Below are 21,418 nucleotides of genomic sequence, written 5' to 3' on the forward strand. Positions count from 1 at the left end.
ACGTAACTTAGCTACTTAAAACACTTCCACGAATGTTACAAGTTCGTCTCCCAATAACGCTTAAAAATAAATTTATTTTTGTAATTATTATTTACATAGAATCACTGTCAGGTCAATGTATTTGTTTCGTTACATATATTTACAAAACATTGTAATCATACAAGTTGCTGTCAATTTCTACCTTAAAGTCTATAAAGTTCTTTACTTCTGTACCATTACTTGCTTTTAATTGTAAAGGAAAGGCTCAATAGGATTTTTTTAATGTTTAAAGACCGAAATTTAATATCAAATAATTTAAAACTCAAAGCTGAGGATGAGAAATTCTTGAACAATGTCAAGAGCAGTGTATTATTAAACATTCTTATTTAAATTCCTTCCTTCAAAGTTTTGAATTATAGGGTATTAGAACTTACCTTACTCTGTACGTAGCTTACAAGCAAACCTTTGTAGGTATTTATGTTCCATTAAAAGATTCCTTACAAATATTATATGGCAATGTAGTCACAACTATTTGAGTTTCAGCTGCTTAACAACGTGGACATTCAAAGTTGCTGAAGTGAACTACGGTGAAGATAACATCGTGAGGAAACCGGCATATTTTTAAATAACAAATCGAAGACCAGGATCAGGCACAGATCGTCGTCTGGTCCTCTACCTGGAATTAACTAATAATTGTTAGGCCAGTTAGGTACAGTGTTTTTATGTTGCATAGGATTTAAGAATAGTGAGATACGTAAGCAGTGTGCTTTAAAAGAGGACGTAATGACAAGGATACTAAAGATAATGCTTAGGTGTTTTGGTCATGTAGTAAGGAGCAGCAGCTTACGAGTACGATATACAAGGCGAGCCGATGGGGAAGGCCTTATCGTACATACCTGGGAAATATCCAGGACCTACTAGAGAAGTGCCAAGTGCCCATAACCGACCGGCGTGGATGGTGAATGAAATGAAAGTGGATTGAGCGAGAGGGATCTATGTTAGGACGGTAGCTAGTTGAGATGGTGTCTCTCTACTCCTTCGGGAAAAAGGCGTGAAGATGTATATAAATAAAACAAATTTACTATGTGATATGAAAATAGTGAATTTTTTGCATTCATTAATTATCAACATATTTTTTTCTAAAGTAAGATAAATATGTAGGTAATATGAGCAGTGTTGACCTAGTGGCTTCAGCGACTCTCATCCCTGAGGTCGTAGGTTTGATCCCCGGCTGTGCACCAATGGATTTTCTTTCTATGTGCGCATTTAACATTAGCTTGAACGGTGAAGGAAAACATTGTGAGGAAACCGGCTTGCCTTAGACCCAAAAAGTCGACGGCGTGTGTCAGGCACAGAAGGCTGATCACCGACTTGCCTATTCAATTCACAAATGATCATGAAACAGATACAGAAATCTGAGGCCCAGACCTAAAAAAAGGTTGTAGCCATTGATTTTAAAGTAAATATGTGAATACTAATTTGAATTAAATTCAAAAACACAAAAAAATCGGTTCCCAATCCCCAATTATTATTCAGTATGTACTGTAGAATAGAACCTTTAAATTGTAAACGAATTAAGCTTCAAGAGGTTTCCTTTTAGCGATAAAATGTGCCAAATTATATAGCGAGTGGACGTCCGGAATTTTGGGCTCAAATTACTGGAATTTAGACCTTCAATGTTCCAGTTTTCCACTTGATATACGACATTTTAATTTCCTCATAGCCAAATTGAAATGAAATTGTTAAGCAAGGCGAATTGTTACCCCATATTTGATTCCGTTTTTTTCATAAAAAATCCTCTTTATCTGTGTCCTTTGTATAAGGTAAACGACGGAATAAGTGCAGTAAATAAATGGCTACACTCCTTCCATAAATCTTCAAAGAAAAAACTCCTCTGAACAAGCGATTTGGGAATGACTTTAAATTGTAAAGAACGAATGTGGAATTTCTACTGTCAAAACATTCTCCCCTCGGGAGGGACTTAACTCTTTGAATGAATATTTTATTATTCTGTTTTGGCCTAAACCATAGTGATTTAAAGTTACATAAGAAAAGTGCATATCGTTGTTCGTCGTGAAGCCTTCTATGCCTGATGCAATTACTAAACGCCTTAATTGCAGGTATGTAATGACAATCCATTGATGCACTGTCGGGATTTAAACGTGCGATATAATAGTTGAGTGTAACACGGTACAGCCCTGCTGCAAACAAACCAACGTACTGCTAATGTGTATTTAGAAAAAAAAATATTCTTCTTTGAATGAGCTTTTACAGCTTCTCATAGCTACAATAGCTGGCCAGGCGTTGTATACTAATTTCTAAACACAGTCCAGGATTCAACCGCAGTTATACATATGTAGACTAGAGCCGGGAGTCGGGACTCAGTCAATCTCGGCTCGTCGCGGGAACTCGTCGCTTGCTGCCGTCCTAAGTTCGGGAGCGTGTTCCATTTTCAAAGTAATTGAAAACTTTAAGCTTTTTAATTCTTACATTTTATTTATTGAGTGATATTCAGTTTTTGAGTGAAGTGTTTAGAGATATTTTGTGACTTTGCTGAGAGGGGATGTAAGTATTAAAATAAGATTGAATAAAAATATACAAATGTATATTTTATAGTTATGATGTAATCTCCGTGTCGGAAAAATATTGTATTACAGAATTATTTCTAAATATAGTTTAGATTATTATTGATATGCTAAAATATAATATACTAAACTATTTTGAGTTAAGATTTTTACGCAACAAATAACGAAAGTCACCTGTTGTACTCACCAAGTGATGTTTGTGCTTAATTAACAAGAATACATTATTTTAAATTGTGATTAAACATTATAAATGAACTTAACAATTACTTTTTTACAATATTTTTTGCAAAAAGGAGGATATTATATCTTCTTTCAAATTAAATTGTTATTTAAAGAATTGATCTAAATGTTAGTTGCAAATTTAGTAAATAAATTGTAATCCCAGTTATTCATTTTTTATGTCTGCGTAGAAACATAATGAAATCATACTTGGTAACTAAATTGAAACAAGTGATTGGTCTGTTTGATATTAGTCTAAAATGTTATAAATTATTTATAAAAATCATTAAGTATTTTATAGGCAGCATTATAAGCAGGCTCCTATGTGGGTAAGGAATATAACTCTCTTAATATTTTATAAATCCTCCGATACTTGAGAACTCCGCGTTTAAGTAACGGCAATTAACAATTCCTTGTTTTTATGTTGTAAACATTAAAATATAGAATTAACCGTATCTAATGGTAAATTTATAAAACACGGTTTATCTTGAAAAGCTTATTTATACAGTATTGAAATAAAGTCGTTTTTATATATATTGTCCGATGATTGAGTATTTGATCGAAATTGAATTAAATATCACAGCACTAATTCTATGACTTTAATCAAACTAATTCAATCGTTCTTAGTTTGATTAAAGTCGTGCCTAGTCTGACAGGAATAGCCAACAGTTAAATATCTATCAGTTTAATTAAATGAACCTATGTCATACCCTTTATGTGTTACATAGGTGTCCGGCAGAAGTATTCTAAGGTCTAGAATGTCTATACTACAGAGACTAAGAAATATTATAGTTTTATAACACTGTAAAATGGACCATTTCTGCTAAATTGCGTAGAAATTTCATTTAAAGGCCACACGTAAGAATAAAAACTAACATGTGGCCTCAAAAAGAAGAGAACGATTATAAAATCATTATTATACATGCATAAAGGGAAGCTGCTTAATAAAGCCAAGTAATCAACGAAGAGTTTCCTATGTATGTCAGATTTAGGTATATAAAATAAAATATTTTATTTGAATAATGCTACATTTACAATGTTAATTATTTAATAAATTTAACGTTTTCTGTAATTATAAGAGCAATTGCAAAAGTACCATGGTACACAACCAACGACAAAGTTCACGAACACCTTGAAATGAGAACTATCAAAGAGGAAAGACGGAGACTGACAGCTAAATACAAAGAGTGGTTAGTCTGTTACCCGAACGAACTTGCTCGCCAACTCACCATAAAACCGTAAATGTGAAGGCCGATAGTAAATCTAGGCAGTAGATGAGTAGATGCTTCCAATGGGAAGCCACTCCACATGACAACACCAGAGCACAGATTCGCCTTAGTGCTGATTGCAAATACGCAGAGAAAAAACTTTTAACTTTGTAAGTTTTTCTTGTATGAACATAGATTTTGAATAAAAATGTATTACTGTAATTGCTGTCATTGTTAAATCTGGAATACGACATCTAAGTGTAATTCAATGAAAACAAAAGATTTTCGAGTCCCCTTCATATTATTCCAACTTGAATTTGAATGTGAATCGGAGTTACCTTTTTGTCTATGGCTTCGTAATTAAAACTTTGTAATCATTATTCATTTTAATAAAAATATTTTCATTCCTCTATGATAAAAATATTTTTTAATAAAACCCTCTCTCGATTGTATCGTTGAGCCAATTTTGATTAATTATACATAGTACCACAAGCTGAATCGTTGAGCTAGTAAAATATGTATTACGTTACGATGTGTTAATTTCTACGTGATTCAGCGTGATGAAGGACGTACAATGCGGAGGTAAAATAAATTTTGAAATTCAGTACTATTAAATTCTAATAAATAAACATTACGTTACATTTTTAACAACATACAGTTTATCATCCTTTTGTAGCATTATCTTCTGGCCATAGAAATCTTTTTTATGTAACAAGACGCAAAACGGCATTAGGCTCACCTGATGTGATACCGCCGCCGCATGGACACTCACGTTGTCGTCCTTTTAAGATACGCTCTTTTCTTGAAGGACCCTAAGTCGAATTGGTTCGGAAATACTTCAGTGGGTCAGCCAATCAGCTGGTTCCACATAGTAGTGATGTGCGGAAAAATTGCCTTAAGAAACGCTTGGTTGAAATAGACGTTGAGTTGAAGCGAATAAAGTTTATCCACCTATCTCTCAATACATAATACGCATAAAGATATTCATTTTATTAACACATTTTGAATCTATAAAAAACAAGATGTATCAAATGTCACAAAATAGGATATGTGCTTCAACTTCTATACATCCGCGTGAAACTTGATAACTTACCAAATATTCCCCGCAAAGTTTTTAACTTTATTTGTTCAGTTTCATTCTATATAGGTCAAACTCAGACAGGTTCAAATATACATTTTATTTCGATAAAACAACACATGTGACATATCAAATAACTACGATTGATTATTTGTTATTTCCATTTTAAATACTAACCTGATTCGCGTTTAACTAACGTGAATTAACAATTCCTTGTTATGTATTCGAAATTACGATACTTAATATATAGAATTGACCGTATCTAAAATAGTAAAACGAGTGTATCTTGTAAAAGCGTATTTTTACAGTGTTAAAATAAAGAAGTTTTTATATATATTAAATTCTAGTTAATCGGCTTCAAGTGCTTGCAGCAATATCCTATGTAGCATTGCTAGAATATAAGATATTACTCCCAATTTAGTCTTAATTACCCAAAACCCCATTTTAAGTTTAATTATACTGTAGTCTAGCTTATTTAATAAAGAACTACAGTCTAACATAAAATACTAATATCTTTTAATAGTTGTAAGAATCGACATAGCACTTATATGTTCACAATGCGCCCAAAACATTATGAACTTGGTAGTAAAATGTACAAAACATTCAAAAGTTTTCCAAAAATTTCGACTTTCTTGATCCTATCTTTATGGGAAAAAGCGATGTTTTGCAAATTACAATGCTCCTGGGATATCCTTATCAAGGAAATCCTCAACAATATTGTACACGTATATATACAAACGGGGAATACTTTTCTCAATCACCAAATAAACTAAGTAAAGGGTGTCCCAAACGGCTTTTTTATGGACATTATAGAGGCGTGGATTCCCTTTCCCATGGGGTATGAGTCTAAGATAAAAGAGTACAGAGGACAAAATATTCAACGCTTTTTTGTATTTTAACGTTAGTGTCCTCTATCTCAATATGCTTTGCAAAAATAATAAACATTGTAATTTATTATTATAAAAGGTCTCAATTAGGAAATTCACACATGATTTTCATCATAATCATCATCTTCAGCCCCTATTATTGGTCCATTTCAGGACGTAGGCCTCTTCCAATACGCCTCCGTACACTGGCCTCTCTGCCAGCACTGTGAACCAACCCTCTTGACAATGTCGTCCACATAGTCTGTGGGCGGCCACGTGTCTGTGTTAGCAGGTCATTTCTGACGAGGTCTCCATATAAGGAGCCTACGCGCAGATGATGTTACATCGTGTCATAGATAGTTTTTAAAATTTTCGAGATATGAAAAACTATTGAAAAAGAATGGCTAATGGTTGGACATCAAAAACAAGTGTTTCGCCTATAAAACTAAATGTCAACGACGTCATAATTAAGGCGTCATGATTTTTACGAGTGGTAATGAATTGTTATTTCTTCGACGCAATAAATTTGCAACAATCGACTTAGGGCTTATACAAACAACCCATAGTCTGTGGAGCTTAAAGTTGTGTAATCCTCACTCAATAGTTTGAGGAGTTAAAAACTTTTGATTTGTCTTGAGTCCTACAGCTGGGGATCCAAATACGAGTATATTCAGAAATGGTAAGTTATGTACATAAACCTGTAATTCGAAAGATTTTTAGTTTTTGCACATCTAACTGTGAAACGAAATTTTTTACGGAAAATATATAATACTATGCTTAATTTCGAATATGGTCTTTAAAATATTCTATGTATATCAGTGGCGCTACACCCTTTTTAGGTCTGGGCATCAACTTTCTGTATCTGTTTCATGATTATTTTGTAACAGGCAAGTAGCTGATCAGCCAATTGTGCCTGACACCCCGTCGATGTTTTCAGTCTAAGGCAATAGGGTTTCCTCAAGATGTTTTCCTTCACCGTTAGAACGAATGTTAAATGTGCACATAGAAAGAAAGTAGAAATTATATTAATATTGGCACAATAACATGGCATGATGAGCAGTGTGGATTCGTCGTTCTACTCTTGTTCCTTAGTAGGTTCGTATCCCAGCTGTGCACCATTTGACTTTCTATTTGCGCATTTAACTTTAGCTTGTACGGTGAAGGATAACATCGTGAGTAAACCGGCACGAACCGACCCAAAAAGCCGACGGCGTGTGCCGAGTGTCAGACACATAATAATAAGTAGGTGATCAGCTACTTGCCTATTAGAGAAATGGAATAATTAGGAATCTAATTAATAAATCCGATCGGCAAAACCCTAAAAAGCACCAGTAGTTTTTTTTTAGTCTCTACAATATATATCGATGAATATCTTCTTAAACGTATCCTTATCCTCTTGCATTATGGTAAATTAATCGTCTGAAATCAACTCATTTACTTGAAACCACAAACTACCAATTTGTAACAGAAGTCCATTCATAATAAATGTGCTATTTTATTGCAGCGTATTTATCATAACATCAAACTGCGTAGAATAAACGAGTCCCATCTGTATGAAAGAGGCTTAACAGTCAATTTTACGAGGAGACAATTTTAAGAGGAACGAGTAATGAGCTTCAAGTTACTGCCGAGAGACTGTCTGCAGGTTTTACTTTCAATATTTAATGCGTGCTTTATTTCAAGATTTTATAACGCGGTCTCCAGGGGATATAATCTTAATGTCGAAAGGAAGCTTTATGACTGAGTTCTAGCTCACCAGTGTTGTTTAAAACGTTACTTTCCTTTAAAGGGTTATAAATATTTTGTTATCAGAGGCGTTGTTCGGACTAATACCTGCAGCTGAATTTCATTATCGGACGTCAAGGCAGAATACAAAACACCATCCGTATCACCTTGACGTCCGTCGTTCCACAGGTGAGCGTTTCTTAAGGCAGTTTTTGCCACGCACCACCTCAATGTGGAACTAGCTACCCACTGTCGTATTCCCGAACCAATTTGACTTAATGTCCTTCAAGAAAAGAGCGTAGCAATTTTTAAACGGCCGACAGCGTACTTGCAAGCCTTCTGGCAATGTGAGTGTCCATGGGCGGCGGTATCACTGAACATCAGGTAAGCCCGGTTGACTCCTATTAATTAAAATCCATTAGTAGTTCACAAGCTGATGTAAACTATAGTCAGAGTTCATTAAAGTAATAAGATCAAATATAAATTCCAAAGAAATCTGAATTAGGACAGTAAAATAACTTCACGTTGTAACAGATGTATTTTACTTAAAAGATCGGAAGTCAATATATACCAAGCGATAAACTTAGGCAAATCAAACGATCAGATACAAAGTACGAGTACAAATTAATTAAATCTATGAATATAAAAATAAATTGCTTTTCGTTTGTCTCGCTAAAACTCGAGATTGATTGGACCCATTTGGCTAATTATGATCTCGAAATATTTGTGAAAGTTTAGGGAATGTTTTAACGGTGGAAAATTTAAATAATAAGTCAAGTAAAATACTAAAAACTAAAATTGAACTTTCAATAAAAGCTGGTAAATATTTGATATCTTTGTAGAATATAAACAAATGTCACTTGGTTGCCATATATTGGGTCCTCACATATGAAATTGGCGTTTATATGAGAGGAACATAGAGTATATTTTTTAAAATAGAATTTATTTAATTAATCAAACTGTGTACCATTGCTATCTATGCACTTTTGCCATCTTATATGTAGTTCATTGATCTCTTTACGAAAACCATTTGGACGGGAATCAATAAAATCTTTGAAAGCAAGAAGTTATCCAAATTTCGAACAAAATGGTATTCTGTTGGAGCAATGTCCGAGGAGTAAAGTGGATGTTTTAGACATTGCAATTGAAGCTTCTTTAATTCAGAAGAAGTTTGTTTTGCACTGTGTGGTCTAGGTTGTCGTGAAGCAGCAGTGGCCAGCCTTGGTTGTTTAGCAGCTACCTTTTCCATCATGGTTTGTAGATGCTGACAGTAGACATCTGCCGTAATCGTCTGCCCAGATTTAAGAAAAGTATAGTAAACGACTCCGGCACTAGACACTAAAAGCTCAAAGTAACATTTTCGGAGTCAATTTTCGCTTGGGGCACGAGTTGGCTGGTTCAGCTGAGTTCAGCCATTGTGATGAGCGTTTCCGATTATCGTGCAGGAATCACTTTTCATCACACGTAATGATTGGATTCCCTTCATTATTGTGCTGATTGAGTAATGTATCGCAGCAGACGACGGGCATTTGTCGATTTGCTTCACTCAATTCGTGAGGTATTGCGCCCACTTTTCAAGCTTTTTCGCCTACTCAATTTGTTTCATGTGGTTTATCCACTTTTATCACTAACACCACAGCCTGCAACTAATTTGGACGTAGTTTGCGATGGATCCAAGCCCGCCTTCAATTCTTTGAAATCAACTTGTCCACGGGGCTCATTCTCTAGGTCAAAATTTCCAGAAAGAAATCGTTGGAACCAAAAACGCAGTCTTTTGCGAAACTACCGCCATACACATCATTAATCCTTCGAGCCATGATGGAAGTCGTAATCCTAAATAACGCGATATTTCATGTTTTCCATTTTATAAATAGAGTGATGCAAAGAAAAAGAAATCAAACAGGAAAATTAAATTAATCATGATTTTCGAAAAAAAAATTAAGAGATATTTGAGGTCAAAGTGGTCAGTACGAAAACGCCAATTTCATATGTAAGGACCTTACATTTATGATGCCTTCAGATGCTTTCAGAAATTGGTGATACATAGATGTTTCATACTTTAGCTAGTCATTCCGTCAGTCCGATCTCTTTGGTCTGTTTTAAAACAAATTAAAAGTTTTGACACAAATATCTATAGCTGACACGAAGTTTACCGGGTCATATAGTAAAACTATATACTATAAGACTACCGTAAAAAATAACAGATATTTAATTAATTGAAAAAGGTACTGAGGACCACATATTCTTACCTCAGAATGAAATTAATAAGCTTCGTTTTCGGTTTCTTTGTAAATTCAAAGCCTTCGTTAAACGTAAATTAATCAATAAATCTGTACCACAAAGAACGTTTCGTTGGCCGTCGATATACAATCTTATACTAGAATAATAAGTCCTGAGAACATACCTCGTTACAATATCTTCTTACCGGGAAGAAAGGCACACAATATATCTAATAGGCACACAATATGGCTAATAGCTTGCCTCACGATCACGCACTAAACACTCACTATAAAATTCTAAATAGTGGACGTAACTATTATCAATTATAATTAGCAAAAAGTATATATCAAAATAAAAATACTTCTAACGTAACCCGAGTAAATCTCAACAATGACTTAACTAATAATTAATGTGTGTGCAACTAAAAGATATTTGGGATCACCTACATCAAAAATTATTAAATTTAAATTATGTATTTCGAACAAAATCCTTGGGATTGATTTGCTCCAGTTCAAACAATTTGTATGACTCAAAACATAGTGATTAAAAAGAGTGGCGAAAGGTTTCTTGCGAACTGGTAGGAAATGTAAATGAACAACTAATCTGACTTTTTTTCTAACGTTCATAAATGTACTTGTTTACCTATATGAATAAAGTTATTTTGAGTTTGAGTTTTGAAGTCAGTGAAAACTGTACGACATATTGAAACTGACCTTGATATTTCGACTCACATTAACCCCTAAATATATGTCTTATTATAAACACATGAAACTGAATCCTTTGACCTTAAACACTTTCCAACTAGGTCGCAACACGTGCCAAAAATAGGCACATCACCTATAAAGTGATTATTAAGCTAAGAGGAAACAAAAAAATATTATTACACGCAGTATGCCTTTTAAGCTAAATCAAATCTAACGTAAACAACACGCGCACAGTGTTTTGAGAGTAGTAATACAAAATCTGGGCACGTTCCTTTTTAATACAATTGTTTAGGTGACAGAATTCCAGATTATATTGGACCTGAGCTGTAGCCATCAATAAGAAGGATATGAGCCAATCAGTGACGCCGATCGACAATACGCTCTGAGATGACTGATCAAACACATTCATAGCAAATTATTGGTGTAGATCTCTATGATATGATTATCTTTTGATGTCTGATTGAGCGCTATATGATTGTGTATTACTATTATTAGTTGGATAAAGTAAAATATATGGTAGTGTTGCTACAACCTTTTTAGGTGTGGGCCTCAGATGTCTTTCTGTTTCATAATCATTTCTTAATCCAATACGCAAATAGATGATCAGCCTCCTGTGCCTGACGCACGCCGTCGACTGTTTGAGTCTAAGGCAAGCCGGTTTCCTCACGATGTTTTCCTTTACCGTTCGAACAAATGTCGAATGCGCGCTTAAAAATAAAGAAAGGCGAACAGCCGGGAATCGAACCAACGACCTTAGGTATAATATATAATATTTACTATCATATTATTGTAATCGAATTAACCATAGCATACAGTTCCTTAATATTGTATAAGTTGATAGTTCTCACGATGTCTTCCTTCTCCTTTTGAGCGAATGTTAAATGCGCAAATAGAAAGAATGACCATTGGTGTACAGCTGGGGATCACCTACAATATCAGAGATGAGAGTCGCATGCTGAATGAAGCCACTAGTAAGTAAGTAGATTTGAGCACGTAAATAATTTGTATTTATTTTATATAGATTAATGATTTATTATCACTAATCAGATCATAGTCTTAAATGATATAACGTTTGACAGCAGCCGTGATCGATAAAGATATGCGTTCAAAGAATAATACCCGTATTTTTCGATGTGTACACACGTAAGAAGTGAAACTTCTTTATGACCTTACTTTTCGAAAAATGATGTACTATATGCAACTTTACACAAATTGGTTAAATAAAGTTAAATTAGATAAAGTTTAACAAAAGGCTTTTATTATCATAGACATGAATACAAATTATACAATTATTTCATTATACCTCATTACTACTAAGATTATTACAGAATTGTAATAGAATTATTACTATCATTGTTATCGCTATTATATATTTTTGTTATTAATGGCTTCGAATCTCTTCGAATCAACCGTGGTAGGTACAAGAAAAAGATGGCGCGTAACCGAAAAATGTGACGCGTAACTCAAAAATGTGACTGTATTTTTTTTCCAACGCCAATAAAAAAGTTTCACTTCAAAAACTATTATTATATATATCCTTGGGTAGTACTAAAATACAGCATTGCTAAATATGTAATGCTATGGAAAGCTGCAAATATATAATGACTCAAGTAGTGTTGCTATAAATTGAATCAGAAAAGAGTTATGTTTCGATGGCCGTTGTTGTATGGATGTTCAAATATATGTTAAATGAAACTGTATTGAACTGGATGTCAACTGACTTTTATCGTTTAAAACATGAGCTTATAACTAGCATAACATTAGGGGTAGTGGGGTTATAACAACTAACTTAACTTAAATCTAAGTGGCACTTATGTTACCTATAAGGGTATAAGTGTAGGCGACTTATTGGACATTACCGGAATGAGAATAATGTTACAATTTATGAGTGTGGGAAAAACTAAAGGGCTTTGGCTTCATGGGTGCTCAAATTTGGTTTGCGGTTCTTAATAGTAACTAATATATGTAACTTAACTAACATGTGATTTTTACGGGGATACATAAACATGAAAATAAATCCCTTCCCGCAACAACTATTAACCTTAAATTTCTGTATCCGTCGTCGTTTCAGGCTGTGGGCCTGACACACGCCGTTTATTTTTAGTGCTTTAAATTCTGAGTCCTAATAAAAAAACGTTCCATCTAAATCTAGAAACTAAGCATATATTTTATTAATTAAGCGATATCGGTTTAGTATCGATAAAGGGCGTATCATTAAGTAACTGGAATGGGTAAAGTGCTCACTTAGTACAGACATGGTGGATTATCATTATTGACACCAGCTAGTACAGTTAATGGATTTTTCCGAGCGCTTATCACGTTTTATTAATCAGAACTTAATTCGCTTTTTAAGGGGGACTCCCTTCAATTTAACGTATGTAACGAAAAAGCTTAAAACGTCGATAAATTTTATTTATTTATTTATGAATCCTAAAATGTATGTTTAAAGATCAAGAAATTTTACACACGTACATCAAATATATTAGAACAGTGGCGGATGGATGTTAAAATAAATGAAACACTTTGTTTGATTATAGGTGTCAATTGGCTCTAATCATTTAAAACATGAGCTTATAACTAACGTATAATTAGGGGTAGTGGAATTGCGACGCTGGATTAGCATAAAAATTAACTTTTACCTTTAAAAAATAATGTAGTCGTTCTATTGAATAACGGAATCGAGAATATTATATTATAATTGTTGAGTGTATGAAAAACTAAAGGGCGCATTTATTCATTGGCTATAAGTGTAAGTTACTAACACTTGGTTTGCGCTTCTAATTATTAACCGAAATATATATATAACTCGTGTTATTTTATTTATTTTTTATAGCACAGGGGGCACATGGGTAGGATGCACGCCTGATGTAAAGTGATACCGCTCAATGCCAGAGGGCTCGTGTGTGCGTAGCCGGCCTTTTAAAAATTGGTACGCTCTTTTCTTCTTCCTAAGTCGAATTGGTTCGGATTACATCAGTGGGCAGCTGACTCCACACAGTGTTAGCTTAAATAGCTGTAGGAAAAAAACACAATCAAAGAGTAAAAACTAAAACTAAGTAGAAACTTAAACCTCATTACGTAGCGTAGTTTACGTAATAAGGATTACTGACTGTCATCCAATTAATTACGTATTATTAAAGAAATGATATTTGATATCGGTATTCAGATATATTATTGCGGTGATTTTGAATTGTTACGATTGATATATCAGAAACATAATATATTAGCTCGTTTACATTAAAAAAAGTATTATATCCAAATTAAGTGTAGTTAACTGTATCAACGTAAAATTGTGTAAATAATATTGTTAAAATATTTTAGATGTACAGAACTCTGTAACCTTTGCACAACTTCGGCCTATATGGCAGTCACGGATGTTGACGCGTCGAATCAAGGTTAAAATATTCGGATCCAATGTCAAATCTGTGCTGCTCTATGGGTGTGAAACGTGGAAGGTCACCAAATACATCTCGCACCGACTCCAAGTCTTCGTTAACCGCTGTCCTCGCCGTATTCTGAACATCTACTGGCCTGAAAAGATCTCTAACGAGCAACTTTGGGAGCGCTGTCGAGAAACCCCGATCAGTCAGCAGATCAAGCGACGCAAATGGAATTGGATAGGCCATACACTCCGAAGGGATCTCAATCATATTCCCAAGCAGGCGCTTGATTGGAATCCGCAAGGAAAGCGGAAGCGTGGCCGTCCCAAACAAACCTGGCGCCGAACAGTTGCGGACGAGGCAAAGAGAGCCGGAAAGACTTGGAGCGAGGTGAAACACGAGGCTCAAGACCGAACGCGATGGAGACTCACTGTGGACGCCCTCTGCCCCACCTAGGGGTTATAGGACATTAAGTCAAGTCAACATAACTCTGTATGATATGAACTCTATGCCACCCTGTAAACAAAAAGGTACCCGCAGTAAACTATGTAAAATATTTTGTCTTGCATTGAAATGAATTTCACTCAGTTGAATGTCATTGTTTACCCTTCTAAAGATAACTACTAAAAGGGTAAAGGTTTATTTACCTGACCCTTACTAAAACTTCAAAGAAACTAAATTCTTTAACGGGTCAAAGTTTTACATGATTTTAAATTCATCTCTTTAAGTAAATTCAAAAGTGCTCAACTGAGGCGATGTTTTTACTAGCAGCTACATTGTGTAGTAAAGCCAAGCTATAGCAGTCCCTTCTGACACGTTATACTAGACATCAGTAAAAAAAATTCCGGCCGCAGGACCAAAAAAATCATTACGACATTGATTTTAATTGTATTGCGCGTAGATAACGCGCGTAGCTTTAACAATGGTACACCACGTCGGCGATATTCTGCAGAAATTCCTTGTGTGACCAAATTCAAAGTGCCTTATGCCTTACTCTTGCCAATAGCGACTGGTAGCACCACAATAAATTTTATGGGTTCATAGTTAGAACAGGGGCCAAAGGGGCAGAAGGCTCACCTGATGTTAAGTGATACCGCTGCTTTTGGTTTCGGAGTTCGCACTAAGTCTCGAGTCTGAAGTAACAGAAATTATCCTATCGAAACAATGAGTCACACTTACAATTGTAACATATTTACTACCAGTAGAAAGATATATGGTCTATAATATAATAACTGTTTCAATTGGTTAACAAGTGGAGATAAAAAAACCTTTCAATATACAAGCTGTGGGATCTGCTCTGGTTCAGACAAAGAAATTGAAGACTTTACTCAACTTTCTTCAATGCCATCAGTTTAGTCAATTATGAGAACAATTTTATAACTTATTCCTGAAAGGATTTTTAAGTAATTAATTACCATTTGTACTTGGCACTATTGTCAAAGTTGGATTTAAGTGATATTGTAACCCTTACAATATAGAGATACGCACATAAAAACTGGGGCATTTAGATTAACATTAAGTAATAAATGTCACACAATTGAAAGTAAACGTCATACAAATAATTTCGTACAGATATCCCGATAATCCGATCCGACTATAAAATATCTATCGTACAGGATACAATCTATGTCCCATTGTTATAATAACAGCTGTTCCATTTCAATATCTTATTGAATAGTCAATTGGTAGAAGAGCGGCAAAACATCTATTTACAATAATATATCGACCTTCTTTTGCATATTGTATATGTCGGTGCAATGGCGCCCGTGTCAGCTGCCATTGTCATTATACAAGAGAGCATAAATGAACAAAATTGAAGTTTAACAGTGGTTTATTCGATTTGCTTTTATTAGATAAAGACTTGTGGATAATCAGTAGCAATAGTTATTTCATAGTGATTATTATGAAAAGTTTATTTATTTTAAAAAGCACATATACAGAGAACACATGACATAAAAAATACACAATACATGCATGGCATCAATGACAAGTGTGTGTAGTTATTTATTATGACAGAGCAATGGCGTTAGTGTCAATTGCCATTGTCATTGTAATTTAATAACATTAAAGTCTAAGTCGTTCCAAATCTTTAATACTCGTTGTTTATTTGATTTGTTTATGTTGCTAGTTCTGTAAATTCACGACTATTCAACGTTCAATAATAATAGTGAGTTCATAATCATTATTATTACTAAAAGAAATTTAACCTTAAAGTCAATAGATATTAAACTAATCGTTTGACAGTCGTTCCTACGACTACCGTTTGACGTTGTAGTAGATTCAGTTGTTCGACAGCGGAAAACGACAATATTCATATCATAGATTATCAGTTGTCGCTTATTTTCTATCTTCCCTTGTCTATGCATAATCCTTGATCTTCCAGCAGCTGACTCCGAGTTTATGATGTATACCTTTATATTTTAAGAACACATTACTTTATCTCATTTAAAAATAATAGTTAATTTGTTATTAATTTATAAAGTTTTTATTTTAATTTGTTTTTAAATATTTGATCCCCAACATGTAATGCCCAATAAATATGTTGCTTGTACGATGATTTTATTAGATTCTCTAATAGTCGGTTTCATGGTATATAGATGCAGAGATTTACTTTAGATCTTAGGCCAAAGGAAGAGATAAAAGAGTTATAATAGTAAAATAGACGCAGATACGTATTACTCACACGGAAATGATTTCATAGTTATTTCTACTATCAGTTTAATTGTATTTCCGTAAAAGGAAATCTCCCCTAACTATTACTATTCGCCCAATCGCTTTGATCGGGCGTGGTGTCGATTGTACTTTTAATTAAAACTCGCGTCTAGAGGGCAGTATAATTTGGCTGCTCTTTATTAGGATGCTATAATAAGTACAATTGTGGTTCTAAATAATACCTTTTAGTATGAATAATGTTACGTTATCAAATAATTATTAATTATAATGTTTCACGCAAATAATAATGTCTAAAATAACTTTTTTTTCCAAAACTAGTATATTAAGCCGATTTGTAAAAACTTTAGTCGGAACATCTTTTGATGTTTTTGGTAAATTGTTAGAAACATTGATTATCATACAATAGGTGTTTTTCCTATAAAATTCCAGATTAATTTTTGGCACAGCCAATTTCTTCCATATACTCTTCCAGCCATCAAAGTGTTGAAATTTTTCATTGATACGGCAGGCAGGCAACGACGCAGAAGCTTAAGGGAGCTAAGAGCGGGACTAAGGTTTATTTTTTATCAAGATTTTAATGCAATAAAATCAGTTCAAAAGCCTCAACGATTATCTTGTAACTGAAAACGTAAGATGTACTATCTTCAAAAGCGAAAAAGAAACAAAACCATAAACTAGCAGAGTTGCAGAGCGTTCATGCGTAGAATGACGTCACGGCCTACGAGAGGCCACTAATTATGCGTAAGCGATGTGCTTGACATATGTCACGCCCGTAAACCTCAACGCATCGTTGAACACTTGCTGCCAATAGGGAAGAAGAAATATGGAAGTATCGAACAAAAAAATATGGATGTAAACACTTAAACTTGTATCATCTAAATACCACCACTTGGGGCTCTGGAACAACCCGAACTGCAAACTGTCTTAATGTGTCTAAATTAATTTTGAGTGTGAGTGTGAATACAATAACTCGTTTTCATTGTAAATGACAGCTTTGACCTCTTTACTCTTTAAGATTCCTTGAAGCCAATTAGGTTTTGATGGGTGTATAATGGCTAAAAATAATAAACCCTGTTAGCGATTAATCAAACAATTGTTTTGTTCCCGATAATTGGATGGCAGAATTGTTCTGCCAATGTTTTCTTCATTGCTATAGGTTGTTAAACACAAAGAAAGTGTCAGTCAAAATAATAAGGATAAAAGGTAAATATTTCTTCATTACTTTTTTTCAGTAGTAAATATGTAAAAATGTTTTAACCAATTTTGAATAATATAGCAAATGTTGAATATTATAAAAAAAAATATAAATATAAATTAAATAGGAAAAAAACAGTATATAAAGGATACACTCTTTTATCGGATTAAAGCTATGTATTATTATAAACTTATAATTATTTTACATAATTTCAAATTTTTCCGAATAATACAGAGCTTCAATCCGGTAACAAGTGGTTTCTTTAAATGTGTAAAAGCTATGTTAACAAAAGACAATACTAAAAAAACAGTATTTTTCTTCGATAAGGCAATGATAAGTGATACTTAAATCCAACATAAAGCAAATATAATAATTAAAAATATAATTTTATTATATTTGTTTGAATCTTTTGCGTTATTAGATAACTTTATATAAACAACTCTAAGTGATCTGATTCTAAGTGAATTACAAAAGTATTCCAGGTAATAACTGGACCGAAGACAATCCACAAAGCATAAAGGAGTTATGTAATAGCTACTGATAAAGTTTCCGAGCCACGTAGCTCTTGAAGGCTCTTTCAAACAATTGCATTTTCTCCAAAGATGACAATAGTCGACTACGACAAAATGTTTACGCGACAATTGTCATTTATATAAATGCTTTATTTTGCAAAGAGTGATATAGATCGTTGGATATTGTTTGACGTTTTGATTAGAAAAATGTTCCGAAATCTTCTTCATTCAAACTTTATGGCTCGATTGAGTGCGATCCAGTCCTGTAGTAAGTTCAAAGTGTAGTGGCATAACACTAATCATATACATCTTATTACGGAACGAGTCTTACATCTATACGGGAAATAATAGGAGTGGAATCGTTTCGAATACGCCTGCTAAGTTCTTTGGTAGATGGACACTTTAGCATTAATAGAGTACGACGGTGGCGTGATATACTTAATGTTTATTTTTTTGATATGATTATTTTTCTCATGTAAGTGACATGATGTTTTTAATAAGAACAAACTTTTTGAAATCATCTGAATATTCTATCTGTCCTAGCTTCAATCTAGATTATAGTTGAAATTGTATACCTATATTATATATATCTAATATACAGTGTTAAGAGATCCTAAATATCATTGATATTTCGGTAAATCGTTTGTTTCTTGATTACATTTTGTGATAAAATTTAGTGTTTTTCAACATTTATCATGAGACGATACACAAGTGTGTATTATGTTAAAGCTCTTACGCTTTGAATTTCTTAAAAAAACTACCATAGTCTACGGCTTCATAATATAACCGACACAAATTTTAAAATAATAACTGTATATTAAAAATATTTCATACCCGCAGTAATTAAAACACTGAAGTACTTGTCAACCTAATTTATACCGTATGATGTATATTTAAGGTTTATTTCAGCGTATGTGAATTAAATTAATATTTCGTAGAAGCATATTAGTTTTATGAGTAGGTATCTCACGTGACACGGAAGACTCAAAGGTCTCATTACGCGGGATGTAAGTACAATTTCCATGTTTAAGATTTATACTTTGATTCAAACGAATACTATGCTTTAATTTAAATTGGTGACATTTGGTGTAAAATTATAGTAGAGATTTCGCGTTTTAACTATTATTTCATCGAAAATTCCGAGCTATTGTTTGTAAAAACAGTGAAATAAAATTGCATTAAAATTATATCTCTTGACTTTAATGTATACTTTGACCATCTTATTGACGTTTCCTTAACACAAATTAATGATTTTGACAATTTGATGAAATTCACCTTGCTCTGTTAATGGGTAGACTTATTGAATATGTTTAACCCGGAGATTAAATTTCCGGTGAAACATTAATTAGTTCCGGCAGAGCATAGAAAGCTGATTAGTAATCAGCAAAATTATACGTGAAGTCAATGCGTTGCGGGGCGTTATGGGATTTCACAGACAAATCAACAACTAAGGCTGTAGTAGAGATTAGGCCTATATATTAACAGTCGTTAAACAATTTTACCTTCCTCTAGACCTGTGTGTTCCCTACCTTTTTTGTGTGCTAGGCCCTCCTATGTAATAAACACAGTTTTTAATAATACACAATTGAATTGTTCACTTAAGAAATTTTAATGATATTTAGGAAGAAATTACTAGATTATTTTTACGAAAAACAGTAAGTAAATTTTTACAACAAAATGAAAAAATTAAATTGAAATACCAAATGATTTTAATAAATTTTCGAATTGCTCCCTTAACAATCAAATTGTCCTGTGGGACGTGGGCCCCACGTTAGGTAATACTACTCTAGACTTCATATTAAAAATCGTAGGAAACCTTCAAAATCCACATGTTTTTCTATAGTTAAATCGATTTTTAGTAGAGCAAGTTAAGCATGAAACTATAACCGTAGTTTTAGATCTTGTATCTCTATCTCTTAAGATTCCTAATCTATTACGATACAACGACGTAGTTATTAATAACACCCAAGATTTGAGAAGAGAGAGAAGAGAAGAATTTGCTGGCAAAAATTTCGCTCGTAGCTCGTTGATTTGTTAAAACTTCATATTATAAAAACAAATACAAATTATTCTTAGTCTTAATCTTAAATTCTCAAGCTTGTAACACGATAATTCCTTGGAATAAAGTTAGAGCGTATCTTTATTTAAGTTTCGTTAGCTTTGACACAAACAAAACCTTTATCAAGAAGGACTTTAACTTTAGGAACGGATAAACTTTTTGGACTCACTGCCATTAGAGCTACTCTACATACTAACTACGTAAATTTAGTCACCAATAATAGCCATCGAACGTAGCTGTAACCACTATTTAATATTTGAAAAGATTAAATATACTTTTAACATGAATACTCCTGTAACTTTTTTGTATTACACAACGCTTTTAAAGAGCTGCAACCATTACACCATGTTTCATATGTCATCAGCATAATAGTCACGGCACTTAGGAAATAAGCGATTCTGCGAGGCCACCATGCTTCAACAAGAAGGAGATCTCTGTAATCCTCGGTAAGCAAGCTTTTCAGCGGAGTTGTTCCCCCGGTCCATAGTCCAAAAGAAGAAATGCTGACGCATCCTTGCAAACATTGGATCCGACTTCCCCTAATATACAAATCAGGGTGAATGGGCCGACAGGAATGGTTCTTGCTGCACCGAGGTCCAACCTACATCACTATGTTATAGGCTACGCTGTTACAGTGTTCCGCCTTGGGTGGTGGTTGATCCACAGATCCACCTTCACCACAAATCATATCCTCACGAAAAAATAAATGAACTCATTGACTGACAAAATCACTAAAAATCCTACTTGAGATTTAAAAATGGTCGCCCTTACTCTTTTAGCATGCAAAGCATTCATTTTGACATTTTAATTCATTAGCATTTAGGTTTTAGCTTTTTGCACATAAGTGGACCACCAATAGTGAATATTAATTATTTCTTTATAGCATCTTTGAAAGTCTGGTATCTCTTTAATGTATCTGATAGTTATACACAATTACTGAATACTGATAGAGGTATAGTAGTGAGTAGTGTTGGCCTAGTGGCTTCAGCGTGCTATTCTCAACCCTGAGAAAAGC

At 33.8% G+C, this 21,418-nt stretch overlaps 1 protein-coding gene across 4 annotated transcripts in view; it reads left to right on the forward strand.

Annotated features, from left to right (window-relative positions):
- The first annotated feature begins 2,387 nt into the window (after positions 1-2,387).
- Positions 2,388-21,418, forward strand: part of LOC123712511 (allatostatin-A receptor) — a 64,990-nt gene continuing 45,959 nt past the window's right edge. For all 4 annotated transcript variants that reach the window (XM_045665629.1, XM_045665631.1, XM_045665634.1 and 1 more), the window contains exon 1: positions 2,388-2,544. The gene's annotated coding sequence lies outside the window, so the exon portion shown is untranslated. The remainder of the gene's footprint in view (positions 2,545-21,418) is intronic.

This window comes from Pieris brassicae, chromosome 7 (assembly GCF_905147105.1).
Source record: "Pieris brassicae chromosome 7, ilPieBrab1.1, whole genome shotgun sequence".
NCBI lineage: Eukaryota > Metazoa > Arthropoda > Insecta > Lepidoptera > Pieridae > Pieris > Pieris brassicae.